Source organism: Saimiri boliviensis, chromosome 2 (genome assembly GCF_048565385.1).
Source record: "Saimiri boliviensis isolate mSaiBol1 chromosome 2, mSaiBol1.pri, whole genome shotgun sequence".
Taxonomy (NCBI): Eukaryota; Metazoa; Chordata; class Mammalia; order Primates; family Cebidae; genus Saimiri; species Saimiri boliviensis.
In genome coordinates, this window is record NC_133450.1 from 50,040,430 (window position 1) to 50,056,795 (window position 16,366).

Consider the following 16,366-nt stretch of genomic DNA (forward strand, 5'->3'; position numbering starts at 1 on the left):
CCCCAGCCAATGATCAGATATGGTAAGAATATTGATGGTGGCCCATTCTGATAAGACATTGGACTTCTCTACTAGGAAAATTTGGTTTGGGAACTCCTAGTTTTCTGGCTGAGCTTTTCTTAGAGCTGTACTGTAGTCTTAGACTTTACCTGCTCAATTCTTCTTCTTTCTCTTTCTCATCAAAAACATCAGATCTACATTGCTGTCTGAAGGATTTCTCTGCCTGCTCCTGCTTCCTCCCCTTTATTCTTTGCTGTTGTTTCCAACTGCAAAGTCTCTTGAAAGTCTACTCCCATCTTGCTGTCTGCTTTTCAGATGACCTAAATGAATACTTTAAGAATTGTAATTGGTGAAACCCCATCTCTACCAAAAATAGAAAAATTAGCTGGACATGGTGACTGGTGACTATAACCCCAGCTACTCAGGAGGCTGAGGCAGGAGAATCACTTGAACCTGGGAGGTGGAGGTTGCAGTGAGCTGAGATCATGCTACTGCACTCCAACCTAGGTGACATAGTGAGACTTCATTTCAAAAAAATAAATAAATTGTTTTGAAGATGGTGAACATGGGATTATCACCTCACCTGAGAACAGGAGTGAGAAAAATTAAATAAATATATAGAGAAGTGAAGTTATTTTGCTAAGAATTTTTAAGCATAAAGTCATGTAGATTCTGAGATAAAATCATAGTAGAAGACAAGTTAGAAATGGACTACTTAGGGAGCTTTAAGAAAAGAGTCAACATCTAAGTACATATCAATAATGGCTAAATTTATGAGCATTCTCCATGAATGATGAAACTCCATCTTTGTTGCATGTCGTGGACCGTCCGGAACGGGTAGGCACGTCTGCCCGGGGTTCTCTCGACCTGCAAGAGGGTCCCAATACCTGGAAGAGGGAGTGCGCCTGGAAAATTAATAAAGACAGAGAGAGAGAAAGCGAAGTGTCTGGAGAGCTGATAGGCTGTGCCTAAACAGCAAATTTTATTTTTCAAAGGCCAGGAGTAAATACACTTTCTTGGCTCTGGTTTACGTCATAGTAAGAGGAATGCAAATGTATGCCTCACATGGCCTATACAATAGAGAAGTCAGATATGCAATCAGTGATTGTAAAAAGTAACAGAATTTCCTGTAATCACAAAGCTTGTTTGCATCCAAACATTATTCACAAAGCTTGTTTACATCCAAACATTATTCACAAAGCTTGTTTACATCCAAACATTATTCCTCCTGGCTGCAGGTATCTCTGGTTTGACCTTGTTTTAGAACTGAGATGTGAAAAGTTTTTCTGGTTTTGCTCATCAGAATATCTTTTAATCGGATTCTCCTTTGTCTACTCCTGACTCAACTTAACTCAGCTTCCCCATTCAGGAATCTCTGAGTCAGGAATCAAAGCCATCCCTTATGGTGGCATTTTGCTTTGCAAATATCGACAGTTAAACCATTATCTAGGGTACAAGGCAGTCCCGTAAGTAAAGGTTAAAACTTATTCTTAAAGAGTCATAAAAAGGTTAAAAGCAGGAACTGGTTGCCGGTAGGGGGTCACTGGGTCTAGCAGCAACGCATAGTTTTAGGCCCAAACGATATTGTGGTTGATATTAGAAACTGATCATTCATCTTTCAGTTCCTATATTTCCGGATAGCTCGACTGCCTCCAGTAGGAAACTGTGTTTAGGATCAAACTCACCGTATAGTGAGACTCACGCCTTTTAGGGGTCTCACACGGGAATGTTCCCCATAGTTGCAGCCATGGAATTGTGCTGTTGAATTTTTGATACTACCTCCTGGCCCTGTCCAGGACAAGTCTTAAATGCATTAGCCCTCATTACAGCTTAAATACACCCACATTTCCTAATCAACATTCACTGCATGTGCTTGTAAATAAAAGCATTTGAGTTTCAATTATGGAACAGTCTTTATTGTTATATGGAGACTATCTGAGCTTACATTTGTTATTTCTGTAAAAGTAAGTTACTAGCTCACATTTATCTATTAACTTTCTGCAGTAATTGTAGTATAATTTGTGAGCTTATTAAGAATGGGATTGTTTTCTAAATATTTGGAAACATTGTTTCTACAAAATACTAATTGCTCAGATAGGAAATATTTTGAATAATTATATATTTAAAGTATAGTCACTAAATCAAATACATTTCAATTCCAAAATTTTTTCATTAGATGACAATGTTATAGTTACATAAACTTAATATAATTTCTGTGATAGGTTATATTTGTTTTTTCCTTTCTATTCCCTTAGTTCCTCTTGAAGCGCATTCTGGGTGTGTAACTGATTCCAAAGGCAATTTCCCTTTATCCTCAGTTTTAGGAACTCCTAGGAACTAAAACTTAAATATTTATTTTCTTAGGAAGGCTACATTTATATAAATGTATTAAGCCTGATCCCTCTCTGAAGGCAAATATAATTATATTTCTTTTTCCCAGTTTGTAATAAAACTTTAAATAAAAATCTCTAGATAAGGGACTTGCTCTCCTCTGGTTAAAATCTGCTTTCTTATTTACTTAACATTTGGTGATGATGCAATGAATAGCATATCAGAAAAGAATGACTCTGTCTTTCTCTGTTTTTTTCCTTCTACACATTGTTTCAGATGGATGTGGGTATGGTATGCCACAGCATCATGACATCTTGATTATGTGTATCTGTCAAGACTGTTTTTAAGGACATTCTCACCTCAGAGTTCTTAGGTCATATATTATATTCTTGGTACTCCTAGCCTAAACTCTCATGCAGATGTAATACACTTTGCTTTCTTGGTGATCTGTGGTAGAGAGAATGAATCCCAGTTACTATGAGAGACATATTTATTTGTTGACTTGTTTCTTTTCTTAATAGTGGTTTGTATTAAAATCAGAAAAATCAGAAAATCGGAAAAAAATACCTTTTGAGATGTTGGAAAAGCAATATTAAAACAGATTATGAATCTTATCCATCTTATAGAATACCCATAGAACAGATCTAAAGAATTTCAATCATGACCATAAGTTTTGTCAAACAGTACATTAGCTATTTATATCTGTAATAGAGAATATTTTTAAATTTTCCACCAGATATATACATATGTAATTTTCCTGCTAATATATACTGGCACCAAATTCTATACATTTGAACTTTCCCTTCCAAAATTTTTTTGACTTGGATATAGTTATTAGCAGTCATCTGTAGCAGGTCAGAGTGCTGGGAGAGCAGGCTGGTAGACATCAAAATAAAAGACTTATGTGCCACACCTGAAATGCCCTAGAGGCTGAGATTGTGATTCCCTTTGGCAAATAAACTAAAAATTCTAGAATTTTCAGATTACTGTTAGTTTCTTCTACCACTTAAATGTAAACAACAAATAATAGAGCAAACTTGACTATTATATTGGTGTTCTAAAACAGATGTTGGCATAGCAAGTAATGCCCCTCCATTTGGATCCTGTTTTTTCTATCTGTGTAGCCATGGGGAATACAGGCCACAATTTATAGGCATGGCCATCTTATCTTAAAATAAAATGTTCCTATCAGATGATCCCAGTATTCTGGGGTGGGATTCTGTGGTATTTTAATTAATTTATTATTACTATTACTGTTAATTTTATGTCTGATGAAGTGGCAAAAAAGGAGCTCTGCCAGCGTTGGTTGCCAAAATTAACATGAATATTTTAAAATAGTGTCGGAGGCTGATGAGCTGCTAGGTTTCTTTGTTTTGCTTTGTATGAAGCAGAGTCTCACTCTGTTGCCCAGGCTGGAGTGCGGTGGCGTGATCTTGGCTCACTGCAGCTCTACTTTCTGGGTTCAAGTGATTCTCCTGCCTCAGCGTCCTGAGTAGCTGGGATTACAGGTGTCCACCACCACACTTGGCTAATTTTTGTATTTTTAGTAGAGACGAGGTTTTACTGTGTTGGCCTGGCTGCTCTCAAACTCCCTACCTCAAGTGATCCACCCACCTTGGCCTCTCAAAGTGCTAGGATTACAAGTGTGAGCCACCGTGCTTGGCCAAGCTGCTGTTTTTTATTCAAGTGTCTATAGTTGTTTTTCCCTTTTTTCTTATTTTCTACTTACTTCCAGGAGGCATGAATGTGGGCTGAATGGAATCTTAAGATTATTTCTTCCAGTTCTATGATTTTATAAATTATTACTTGATTAGCCTATATATTGACAATGACATAGATGAGAAGTTTTCCTGATTTCTTTCCCTTTTTTTTTTTTTCTTTTTGCTTCTCATTCTCCTGGGAAAACAATGCTTTTTCCCCAGATGACTGTATCTTACTGTAGTAAAGAATAATTAAAATATTCAGAAGCAAAGTGTCACTGGCTGCAAAAGCTCTTAAAAATGCTCAAACATATTTTAGGTCTGTAAAGATTATCTTTTCTCATTCTTCATTCAACACTAAAATATTAATCCTGATCATGGTGTGAATACGTTAGTTTTAGTAGGAGTACTTTTAGATGCTTTGTAATTAGTTCAGCAAAGGATTGATAAAAGACACTATTATACCTATGAAAATCTGAGAATAATAACTTTTCTTCCTGTTTTAAATGCATGCTTAGATAGCTAGAAATATTTTAAAACTGTTGTCGGTCTTATGTTTAGTAAAAAACATACCTTTCTCTGGATACATGTACCTTTATGTGGGAAATATAGATGGAATCAGTGATATACCTGTTGCTGAGCACATTATTATATCATTAATGCTTATATATTTCAAATTATATGCATATTCTCCCCAGGGTGATTAGATCCCTTCTACAGTTAGGGTAATGAAGGCTTTATTTGCCTGAGGGGACACAGGGAAACATTTAGGAGAGTGAGGCAATTAAACAGTTATATAACATTTTGAAAACATTTAATACCTCCCACCATTTGATTTGTACTTTTGGAGAACTGCTTTTCTCATACTAGCAGGTTAGACTAGTTAGAATCCTCACACATCCCTCCCATTTGCTTTTTTTTCCATGAAATTATACTTCATTTTACAAAATTCATTTTTCAGAGAAACAAAGGCTTACATTTAATTTTGAAGTTTAATAATAAAGGATTGGGATGTTTTATTTAAAATAATTAAAATTATTTTTTTAAAGTATCACTTGTGAAAGTAATTATCACCGCCAAATTGTGTCATGCAAATTGTGCCTATTTTGTCACTACCATTCATTTAGGATGAAAAGAAAAAAGTTTCAGGGGGTTGATAATCTATCATAAAACAAAGAGAAGAACTCTTGAGTCTGTATTACTTTTGGTTGGGGAAAAGGCAGGTGGGAAAAATAGATAAATACAATTTGCAGTTAATCCTAAAATCTCATTACAGCTTAAAATATCAATCTGTAGAAATACAAAACATTTGCCAAAATAATTGTTAATATGTGCAACACTACCCAAATTAAAAGATGCAATTCTCCCTTCTACTAGTCCTCTTTCTGTACAAATATAATTAGCAATAAAATTGAAGGCAATGAAAATAAGAAAAGACATAATGATCCCAGAAAATCCACAAAATGGATTATCGTTTTGTAACAATTGTTAATAGGCTGTATTTTTTACGTGGTAGTGTGATAACAGTTTTTCCTTGCCTTCTTGTAAGTTAGGTACTGTGTTATATTTATCTTTGACAGGGCACATAGCATCTGATAGGAATTCTAAACAGCAAATGATAGCATGATATTTTTATTATCTATGCCTCTTAATAGCTCTGGCCAATAGCAAATAACACCATTTCCATCTTCCAGAGGAGAATGAGAAATACAAAAGGAGCTTAAGTGGACAAATTACATAGCATGGGCACAGAATCTTTTCTAAATAAATAGCCTATTATAATAGAAGTTGGCAGTCTTATAAAAAGAAAATAAAAGTTCTGATGAGGAAACCTGGTTTTGTTTCTCAGCTCTAACTACAAAAATAAACATCCTTGAGAAATTGCTGAACCCCCTTGTGCTTGCTTAATGTAAAAGAGAGGGCAAGATTAAAAGATCTCAAAGCTCCCTGTCAGTTCAGGGAGACAGTGAAATAATATGGTACCTTAGGCTTACTTACAACTTAGTATATGTCAGGTCGTGTCAGGCACTATCACTTTAAGAATTTTACATAGATTGTATAATCATCAAAATAATTCTCCTTAATAGACACCATTGTTAGTTGCATTTTATGAGGAAAATGAGGCTTAAGGACTGAAGTATTTTACACAATGTCATATGCTTAGGGAGCAGCCAAGGTGAAGTTTTCAAAAAGGCAGACTGACTTCAGAGTCCACTGGCTTCAAGACAGTGCTTTATATCCTCCTTCCAACATTATTCACAAGGCGATCAAGGCTTAGGAAGTCACAAGTGTGTGAAACCTGCATTCTTTTTTACTTCATTTTCCCTGGTAAGATGGTTAGTTGCCCATCAGTCTGGCTTACGCTACAGTGAAACACAATTCCTTTTCAGTTAATGTTTTTGTGCTCATTCTTTAGCTGCAATCAAAAGGGTGGCAACTCTTCCAATAGGATATTTCTTCTGTATATTTTCCAAAGACTGGCCGTGCAATCACTAAACATGGATCAGAGGGAGGTTCATGGAAATCATAAATGAACAGTCAGGAGAGAGTCTTTTGTGGCAAAATTACAGGAATGTCTCCTCAGGTCAAAGTCAAAGTAAGGATGAATTAACTCCCGAAGCAATTTTGAAAAGGTGAAATTCAATGATATCGCAGTTGTTGGACCAGGTGTTAAAATGTTATTGGGTGTTAATTTAATTTTCATCCTGTCAACACTCATCTGAACTGTAACAGCTGCTAAACACAGTTCCACAAGAGCAAACTATCCTCACAGAGGAAGCAGATGCCTAATCAATAGGGCCAATAGAAATGTATGGCTCAGCCAAGCAACACACACAAGGGGGAATGAATCCCATAGGGCTGTGTCTAACCTGAATGAAAAAAAAAAACTTTAATGATGGTGAGACTATTGAAGCAGTAAAAACAAGAGACTGAAAGTCCTGGCTTGGCTTCCTATTGACTCATTTTTTTCTTTTTGTAATCCCGCATGACCTTGGGTGGGACAATGCCTTAGTCTCTTTGCCCCTCTGAGCTTGCAGAGGTGTTGTGATGTTGTTTAAAATCTATTGTTATTTTTACTGCTATTATCATTTCACAGGTCTTACACAGTTCTGAGGAAAAATCAGCTTTTCTTAACAAAACGTCACTTTCTTGAGCTTTAAAAAAAAAAGAAAGATAATAATGATGATGTCGTGATAGTTAACAGCTGTCCTTCCTTGAAACCTAGGGTAGAAAGAATAGATGACTTTTCACTGAGAAAGGGAATTTTTAGATTTGAATACTTTCTTGAGTACTATGATTTAAAACATGCTCAGATATGTTATCTCCATTCTGGAGATATTCAAATAGAAAGTAGATTTTTATGTTTATACCAAATATAATCTTAACCCAGAAACTGTGGTTTGATGATATAACTTCTTAAGGTCAATTATAGCATGCATTTAATAATTTTCTATAAGCTGGTATGTCTCATAGAGAAGATCACCTTTGTTTATGCATCTCTGACTTGGTTATGGATTCCTCTGGGTGCATGTGGTAGTGTGGGGCTGCAATATTACCAAAAGGTTTGGGAATTTTGTTTGTTTGTTTATTTGAGAAGGAGTTTGATTCTTGTCACCCAGGCTGGAGCGCAATGGTGCAATCTCAGCTCACTGCAACTTCCACTTCCTAGGTTCAAGTGATTCTCCTGCTTCAGCATCCCGAGTAGCTGAGATTACAGGCAATTGCTACCATGCCCAGCTAGTTTTTGTATTTTTAGTAGAGACAGAGTTTCATCATGTTACCCAGGGTGGTCTGCAATGCCTGACCTCAGGTGACCCACCCACCTCAGCCTCCCAAAATGCTGGGTTTACAGGTGTGAGGCACAGCACCCAGGAAGGAATTTTTAATAAACGAAAATAAGTTGGTATTTATTTAAATAAGTAAAATGAAAACTTTACATGAATATTAATGCATCTTTAAAACAATTTGAAAGTTGAGATAGGCCCTTTGGCCTATATGCAGACACTTGGCCAAGAGAGACAACTGTTCTCTCTTGAGGAGTCATCAGGGGAGAGGTTCTCTGTGGCTGCTTATAGGGTGTTCTCTTGAAGGAGAGCTCTTCTGTTTTCCTGGGCTTGTTAAATGTCATACCAACCAAAACAACAACAACAAAACACCTGTCTTTGACTTAGAATTTCACAGTGCTTCTATTATTCCTTCTCTTCTGCTCTCTACTCCTGCAGAAAGTAAAATATTTAAGGAGGTTATGCGTAGAAGCTATTTCAGAATATATAGAAGCAGTAGTCTTGTGACTTTATGACAAAAAAAAAATTATTTTTCAGAAGATAAAATAATTGTGGCATATGGCCTGATAAACTGGCCCCCTTTCATTTTTTTTCGGAGATAGGTCAGTTTTTATTGGGGAAAATTCAAAAGACCATCAGATGCATATTGAGGATTTTGTATCATAAAATTCTTATTCCAAAACGTAAATGCAAATAAGGCAGGTAAGAGAACAATGTCAAGCTTTAAAGTGAAAAATCATTTTGAAATGGCTCTTTGTAGCTCTTGTAGAAAAAAAAAATAAGGTCATGAATTGTATTTCTTAGCATTTAATTGAAACTGTGGACAAAAGCCATCATTTGTTGTGTTTAGTATGACAACATATTAAATGATTTTCCTTTTCTGTTAGGTATTTGAAAAGCTTAAAGTTTAGCACAGGATTATAACAACAGAAATTCCTTCATTCCTACCTCTCTCATCTTTCTTCTTCACCCCCCTTTTCTCCTTACTAGTGGGAAATAAATTTAGATGAAACAACTTGATGAATGGATTTTGAGCAATTTCAGTGAAGAAATACGTACTTATAGGTTCAATTGGGTTTCTAGTGTGTTAATACGTTATCAGAGTCATTTATAACCTGTATTCTTATGGCTGTAAATGAATTTCATTATATAATTTATATAAAAAAGATAATAGATTGATGCATGTTATTTCCTTACCTTCACTAATTAGGTTATTACTAAATGAGATCAGCTAAATTCTGAAGCTTTTAATGGAAAATTGATGTAGCTATTGTGAGCCCTGGAAATCTTATTTCTTTGTTATATCAGTATAATATGTGTATAAGGATTCATCACCAAAACTTGATATTTAATTCAAATGAAAGGGTACTTTTACTATACTGATCAATCTTGTACAATTTATAAAAATTTGGTTTTAAAACAAAGTTCATAGAGAACTTAATGTTTCACCTTTTCTCTTATAACCAGATGGCTTCTGGGGAGTAAACTGCTTACAATGTATTCATTCTGTTCTCAATGACTTCAGTGCAAGATGAATAATTTCAGGGGCCACTTTATCTTGACTATGATATTTAGTAACTAGTGTGATTGTTTGTACTGAAAAGAGAGAATGAAGAATACAAAAAATGAGAAACGGAGGAAACAGGGAAAAGGCTATTAAGTCATTTGAAAATACTTGTAAGACTTAGCCATGCACTAAAGTTTTAACAGGTTGGGATACATTTTATTCAGGGATGTAGTGAGGAGCAAATTACCAAAACTTTATTTGTTTTTGTATATATTATTTATTTGGGATTTGGGGCTTATTCTATATCTTCTATATAAAATTATAATATATCTATATTATATCTATATCTTCTGATATAAAATTATAATAATGTGACTTTCACTACTGTAGTTATACAAATACTCATTGCTGTTCTTCATGGGAACCTCAAAGAATTCAAATATGCTACTTAATGTATGCACTAATGTATGTTCACCCTTTGAGTGTATGCTCAAATATTATCATGGCTTATCTTCTCCAAAAAATGGGTAGGTCTCCACTTTCTAACATGCATAATGAATTATTTAGTGTTTGTCTTCCTTGATGCACTCCTATGTTTGTCACAGTAGTTGGTACATTAGGAATTGAATCAGATAACAATTCTCAAATACCCCTTTATATTTATTTGAAAACACTTATCTACATTTGTTAGTTGCATTGGAGAAAACCAACACAAAGAGATTAAGATTTGCTCATGATCTCCTGAATCTCTAGAATCCTCATTTACTGAATTTTATTCTAATACTCTTCTTAAGGTAATACGATAATCCTTAAAGTTAAATGTAGCCTATGGCTAATGAAAGCTGAAAGCTAAGGCATACATCAAAGCACAGCTCTAGAATTAGGAAAATGCTGGGTCTTACACTAATCCTGCCACTAATAAGTTCAGATAAGTTACTTGTTATGTATATTAATTATCTCCTGAAAAGTTGTTTTCTTGTTTTTTCATGCTAACAATGTTTACCGAAACTGTTTTAAAGTATATTTCCAACAGATGCGGTACAAGATGGTTGTTTGAGAATGTGATACATTCCTTTTTCCTCATAGCACTTATCACTACCTTACGTTTGTCTGTCTGTCTGTCTTTCTTTCTTTCTTTTTTCTTTCTTTCTTTCTTTTCTTTCTTTCTTTCTCTATTGAGGAGTTCCCCCTTCCTTTGCTTCATCTAAAATGGAAGCCTCATGACATCATGAAAAGAAGGACTTTGTCTATGTTTTTCATTACTGTATCCCACCTCTAAGAACAGTGCCTGGATCCGCAACGGTGTATAGATAGCATTGGGTTTGTTAGCAAGTGAATGAACCATACATTTATGTCATCAGTACCAGCTTTATAGCTTAGCCTCAGTTTTAGTGAACTCTATGACCTAACTTAAGTGACCCTATTGATACCCTTGAACCACAACTTTGATAACAGTTCTGGTAGTATCTTTATTCTGCTTTTGGCTTTGATTATTTCTTCACTTGTGTTTTTTGTCCAAGTGAATTAACTATTTGAATGTATTGTTACACATTAATGTAGAATCTCCTTCTACTGTTATTGTAGGATTTTAAGGTTGTGGGATTTGTTGTTGTTTATAGGTAGAAGTTTTTGTAGAATAGACGAATCAATGATGATGACTTCTTAAGATGCAGTATTCAAGTTCAGAAATCTATACCCAGATGAGCTTACACAGGTCATCTGCTTCTGAGGTTTATCTCACCAGTGGTAACTGAAATGGTATGAATATATGATAGTGTGATGAACTAACTAGTCTCTGAGAAAGATAAACTATTCTATGGAATAGCAATCACTCAAATATAAATGAATAGCTTACTCTAAGGTATAATTATTACTTATTACTGTAATTCAATTTCGAGTTCAAATTCCCAACCTGAGCATCTTACTCATCCTGGATCTTCTAATAGTATTAGAAATCTCTTAGTTTCCTAAAAATTAAGACTTTGTTCCACATGCAGATATTGAAAATTTATTTAATGGGCCAAGTGACTGAAGTGTTAATTTCTATGTTTTGAAATATCACAACAATAATGTAAATATGGCATGTTTTTAAGATGTGAATTCGAAGTAGATTTTATTGAACAAAATCTATTCATAGCATGTGGCTTCTCTGTAAATCCTGGCCCAAAGTAATTCACTGCTATGCTACGGTGGTAATAAGTTCTTAGAGGGAGAGCAGGCTAAAAATAATTCATTGAAACTGGCCTCGATTTCTAAAGACATTTCTGAATTCTATTTAGAACGTAGCCATTGATTACAAAGTGTGATTTGAGAAGGCAAAAGAGGCCAACTTTCCTGCAAACAAATTAAGAGATGCATATTGACTGTGGGGAAGTATGTCATCACTGAGAAATCGAAAGCAATGGGACTTTAGGAAATCAATCAGCAGCCAAGTCAAATTAGATTTTTTTTCCCCTCATACTTGCTGACGCTCTACGTAAAATGTATATATTTTCAGCAGATACAAACTTTTTATTTTTAGTAAAAAAAAACTCAGTTCAACAAAATAAATGGAGGACAGTTACAGGTTCTAGTTCATTCATATTTTCAGAGCCCGAATAGAACACAGAAGGCCCTTGGAATCCTGTGTAGGTGTATATCATCTTATGATCATTTTTGTCCCAGTAACCCATTTTTCTTAATGGTCTAGTTTGAATGCCTTTTGGGAAGACATGACTCTAATCTGAGACCAGTAACCAGCTTGCCACATTTATTTTGACCTCTCTTGGGGGCCTAAAAAATGTGGATATCTTTTCAATACATAAAAAGACAATAGTAGTACTACATGCTAGTCAGTTCTACTTGATGCTCTATGCTTATGTGGTCAAGGTCATTCTCCTTTCTGAAATTATGATAGGAAAATATACCTAAAAGCAAAAAGTCAAATAATGAAATCAGTCAGAGCATGGTGTTATTGGATGCTACTTGTTAAGATAATAAACCAGAGAGACCCTATTTTTTTTTTATTTTCAACATAATGATATGGAATTTTTTCAAACATCTTTAAAACATTTTTAGAGAATTAAAAACCTATCCTCTAAATATATCAAACTAGGCTTTATTTGATAAAATGGGGTTGAAGTGAGTCTTAAGTCAGTCTTAACTACTTGTGCATTTCATTGTGTACTTGTGTAAGATCCTGTGCTAGCTGCAATGAAGGGTATCAAAATGCATTTGGTACAGTGTTTATTCTAAAAGAGATTATCCTTTCATACTGTGTTCAGTTAATACAATCTCTGTGGATTTTTTTTCAAAGAGCTGAAAACATATCCTATACATATATTAATATATCCTCTACATATATTAACTGACTTACTATCCACCTGAATTCCATTTTATCAGTGTAAGATGGCTGATAAAATAAAATTCAGGTGAACAGTAAGTCAGTCTCAAATACTTGGGTTTAATTCAAACTTGTTTAAGTGTATTTCTAACTAGAAAATGTCCATTTTCTTTCTAAAAGTGACCTAAAACTATAAAAGTGAAAGTATTTAAAAATACTTTTGTTTTCATTTTACCAGATGTTATTAGGGATATTAAAAACAGAAACAAATATTATAGATTTTAAAGATTATAGATTTTATGATTATAGAAACAATATATGTCAAGAGTGAACAATTTGGATAGCATGGATTTACTCAAAAAAAAAAAAAAAACAAAGAAAGAAAATAAAAAACATTTACAATTCCACCACCCAATCATGAAGACTGTAAACACAGAGATAAGTCAGTCTTGACAGCCATTGCCAAAATTTATCCAGTTTTGTTTCAATATTACAGAGTAAATGCATACTGTATCTTTCCTTTCCAGCTTCAAAATCTCAGCATTAGAGGATATTATATAATGAATAAGTACATACATATTGGTAAAAGCAGTGGAAAAAAGTTATAATTATTCCATTGAAAAAATTATAAAGAATCAGATTGAAGAAAAAAAATATACACACAGCAATACATGGTAGGGGCTAGTTATGAAAGGTGGAGGTTTCTCAAGGAGTGTTCCTCAAACAAGATCCTGAAATAGCCCTCTTTGTTCCCATCTTGGGAGATTTATCTGCCTGTAGGTAGGAGCAGTGAGAGTTTCAAACTTTCTCCTATATGTAAAAATATATATAACTATATTTCCAGAGTACTTTCAAAATAAAAATCATTATTATAACATACATACCATTTTGTAACTTATCTAATAATTTATTAAAAAAACAACTTGTCTACAAAATCATAAACAGTGTAATTAATTTCAATAATTATATTTTTCATTTTAAACAATGCTGCATTGAACATCCTTGTAGTAAAATCTCTTTATATTATTTGTTTGCCTTTTTAAATACATATTTTGATAAATTAAATTTTAGTATTATTTTATGAGTAAAAAATGGATTTTTGATTAGATTTGCTTTAAATCTAAAAACTGATTTGTAGAAATGTCTTAAATCTTTACAACATTTAAACTTATATATGGTAATGTCTCTTTATTCAAGTGTTTATATTATTCAATACTTCTGAAGATTTCTTCACTGTAATTTTAAATATTCTGGAGAAAGTTTATTCATAAGTATTTTTATGTTCATAATGTAGTTCTTTTTAATTTTTGAAGATATTTATATATATGTTACTGAGTTTTGAATATTTATTTTTAACTATTTAAAAAATCATCTTGTTAGTTTTAATAATTTTTTACTTGACTATGTTCATTATGATTCTTCATGTACTTTCAGGGTTTTTTCTGATCGTCAATGTTCTTTTCCCCCAACAAGCATCCTGACTCAAGCTGTATCCATTTGCAATATCTGATTTTTAACCACACACTCTTCATCCTATTGACCCAGAGTGAAAATTGATACTCTTATCTGAAGGACGGTTCCCTTGAGTATATTTAAACCAGACCAATCTCTGTGTTTAATCTGGGTTCATCAGGAACCATTAGCCTAGATTGGTTTGTTTTTCTCCCCCTCCATCTCAGGACTTGATTCTATTGAGTTAACAACTATTCTCCCCAGAGAACAGCTGCCGCAAGCCCGTTTCAAGTAATTCCAATATCTCGCTCATAGAAATTGAACTGATCTTTTTTTCTTTAGTTTTAGGTGAAGAACTGCTGTAATGAATTCTGCATTTGTTCAGATCGTTGAAGATCTGTGAAAACAAAACAGTCACTCAAATCTCTATCATGTTAGCATGTTATTTATCATTGCTCTGTTCTTCATTGTTGAATAATGGAATTCAGTTAAAAAGAATAAACATATTTACTGATGACTCATATGTTGATATCCAATAAATCCTCATTAATCACAATTTGACAAGCTTGCAATTTCTGGTACTCAGGAAAGAACTAGGTTTATGTTTATCTGTGCAAAATATCAAAAAAATGCATTAGTAAGCATTTTAGTAATGTAAACAAGACTGTGGAAGAATTATTAGAGCAAACTGTATTTTGTTTAAAATATTATGGCATAACACATAACTCAGAAAATAATACAATCTATTGAAGTCTTACAAATTGCAATCTGTGAGGCCCATCATAACTTTTATAAGAATGCTTAATTACATTGTGCTGCTGATATGTAGAACCCACATCTAAATACAGTTAAAACTTTTATCTGAATTTTTGAACGTAATTTTGAGGGGAATACTAAGTAGAAAAATTATTGGATTATTTTTCAGATACTATAGTTCTATCTCTGCTTTTGAGTATCTGTGACTCACGACCACAAGTAAATATTTTACCTCTTCTGAATCTGGCTGCTTATTATTTAAATAAAAATACATCATTGTGCATATTTCATAGAGTTGCTAGTGAGCATGATGAGCTTGAATATTATAAGTCAACAATAGGCTAAATACTCATTAAAATGTTCTGGATTCCTCTTACTATAAATTTGCGAAATAATTTTGTTTTCAATTTTTGAATTCTCTATGGCAAGGAGCACAATGGCTTGTGCTAGCTTGTCTATAAAATTGTAATTGGTATAAAACAGCTTTGATAATTGCCTCAGCTTCAATATTCTGGAAATTTTCAGTTTCACTTAAAATATTAGAACAAGTGGTTATTCATGAATACATATTACAGATATGTTGAAAAAATAACAAGATTTCTTCTTTAAACTCTCAAACTCTTTCCATTCTATAAATTAAACACATCAGCAATAGTTAAGAGTGAATTCTGATACACTGTCATCTACCATTATGCTATTATAGCACAACCTTTGGATGTGACAAATTTCTAACTAGTAGATGTTATTTTCCCAAACAAACACAAGGAGAATATAATATGAAGCAAATTCAAACTACATCTTTATAAGACGGTTTATAGACATGTAACATAAAGGCTAAGTAGTCATTAGTTAAATGATTAAGTTCATATAACTTATTATTGATGACTAATATTGCGAAATGTTAAAGTATTAAACATTCTAGCTCCTTGTGTCATTAGGTACTTTTCTTCCTTATTCCAGGAGGCGACACAAGAAAGCATTCATTATTTTCAGGTTGGACAGTTTCAGGAAAACAGCAGAACAAAAGCATAGACAAAATTCTTGCCTTTTGCATTTGAAATGGTTCTCAGGTACAAGACAACAAGATTTGAGAAAAACAAGTAAACAAACATGATCACACACAAGGAGTTCTTTCCCAAACTATGCTAGACCAGAGACTGGAGAAAGATCACTACATCTGAAGGAAGGAGTTTAGCAATCAAGAGACTGGTATGGGTTTCTCATCCTCTCCTCTCTTATTTGAGTTAATTCCAAACTGATGGGGGCAAAGTGGAATCCCTTAATAATTTTAGGGATCTGCAATTAGATAAAATCTGTGCTGCCAAGGTTCTAAGTTCCTTCTTGGCAGTAGAGGATAAAATGAAGTGGCTAAATCAGTTCTGCATGCATCAAAAAGACTTTCAGTATAGACAGATAGTTTTTGTGGATAAGGGTGGCATAGCTTTGCCAAATTGGAGGAGAGTTGCATGTGGCATGAATCATATAAGAGACCACATGAGAACTGTACACCTCC

General features: G+C 33.8%; 1 long non-coding RNA gene across 1 annotated transcript in view; it reads right to left on the reverse strand.

Moving 5' to 3' along the window:
- LOC141582627 (uncharacterized) overlaps positions 1-16,015 on the reverse strand; it is a 47,807-nt gene extending 31,792 nt beyond the window's left edge. Inside the window, exons 1-3 of the long non-coding RNA XR_012515512.1 lie at positions 15,899-16,015; positions 14,609-14,706; positions 2,691-2,778 (exon numbers count right to left, since the gene is read on the reverse strand). This is a non-coding gene — a long non-coding RNA (uncharacterized LOC141582627). The remainder of the gene's footprint in view (positions 1-2,690; positions 2,779-14,608; positions 14,707-15,898) is intronic.
- Positions 16,016-16,366: the final 351 nt, after the last annotated feature.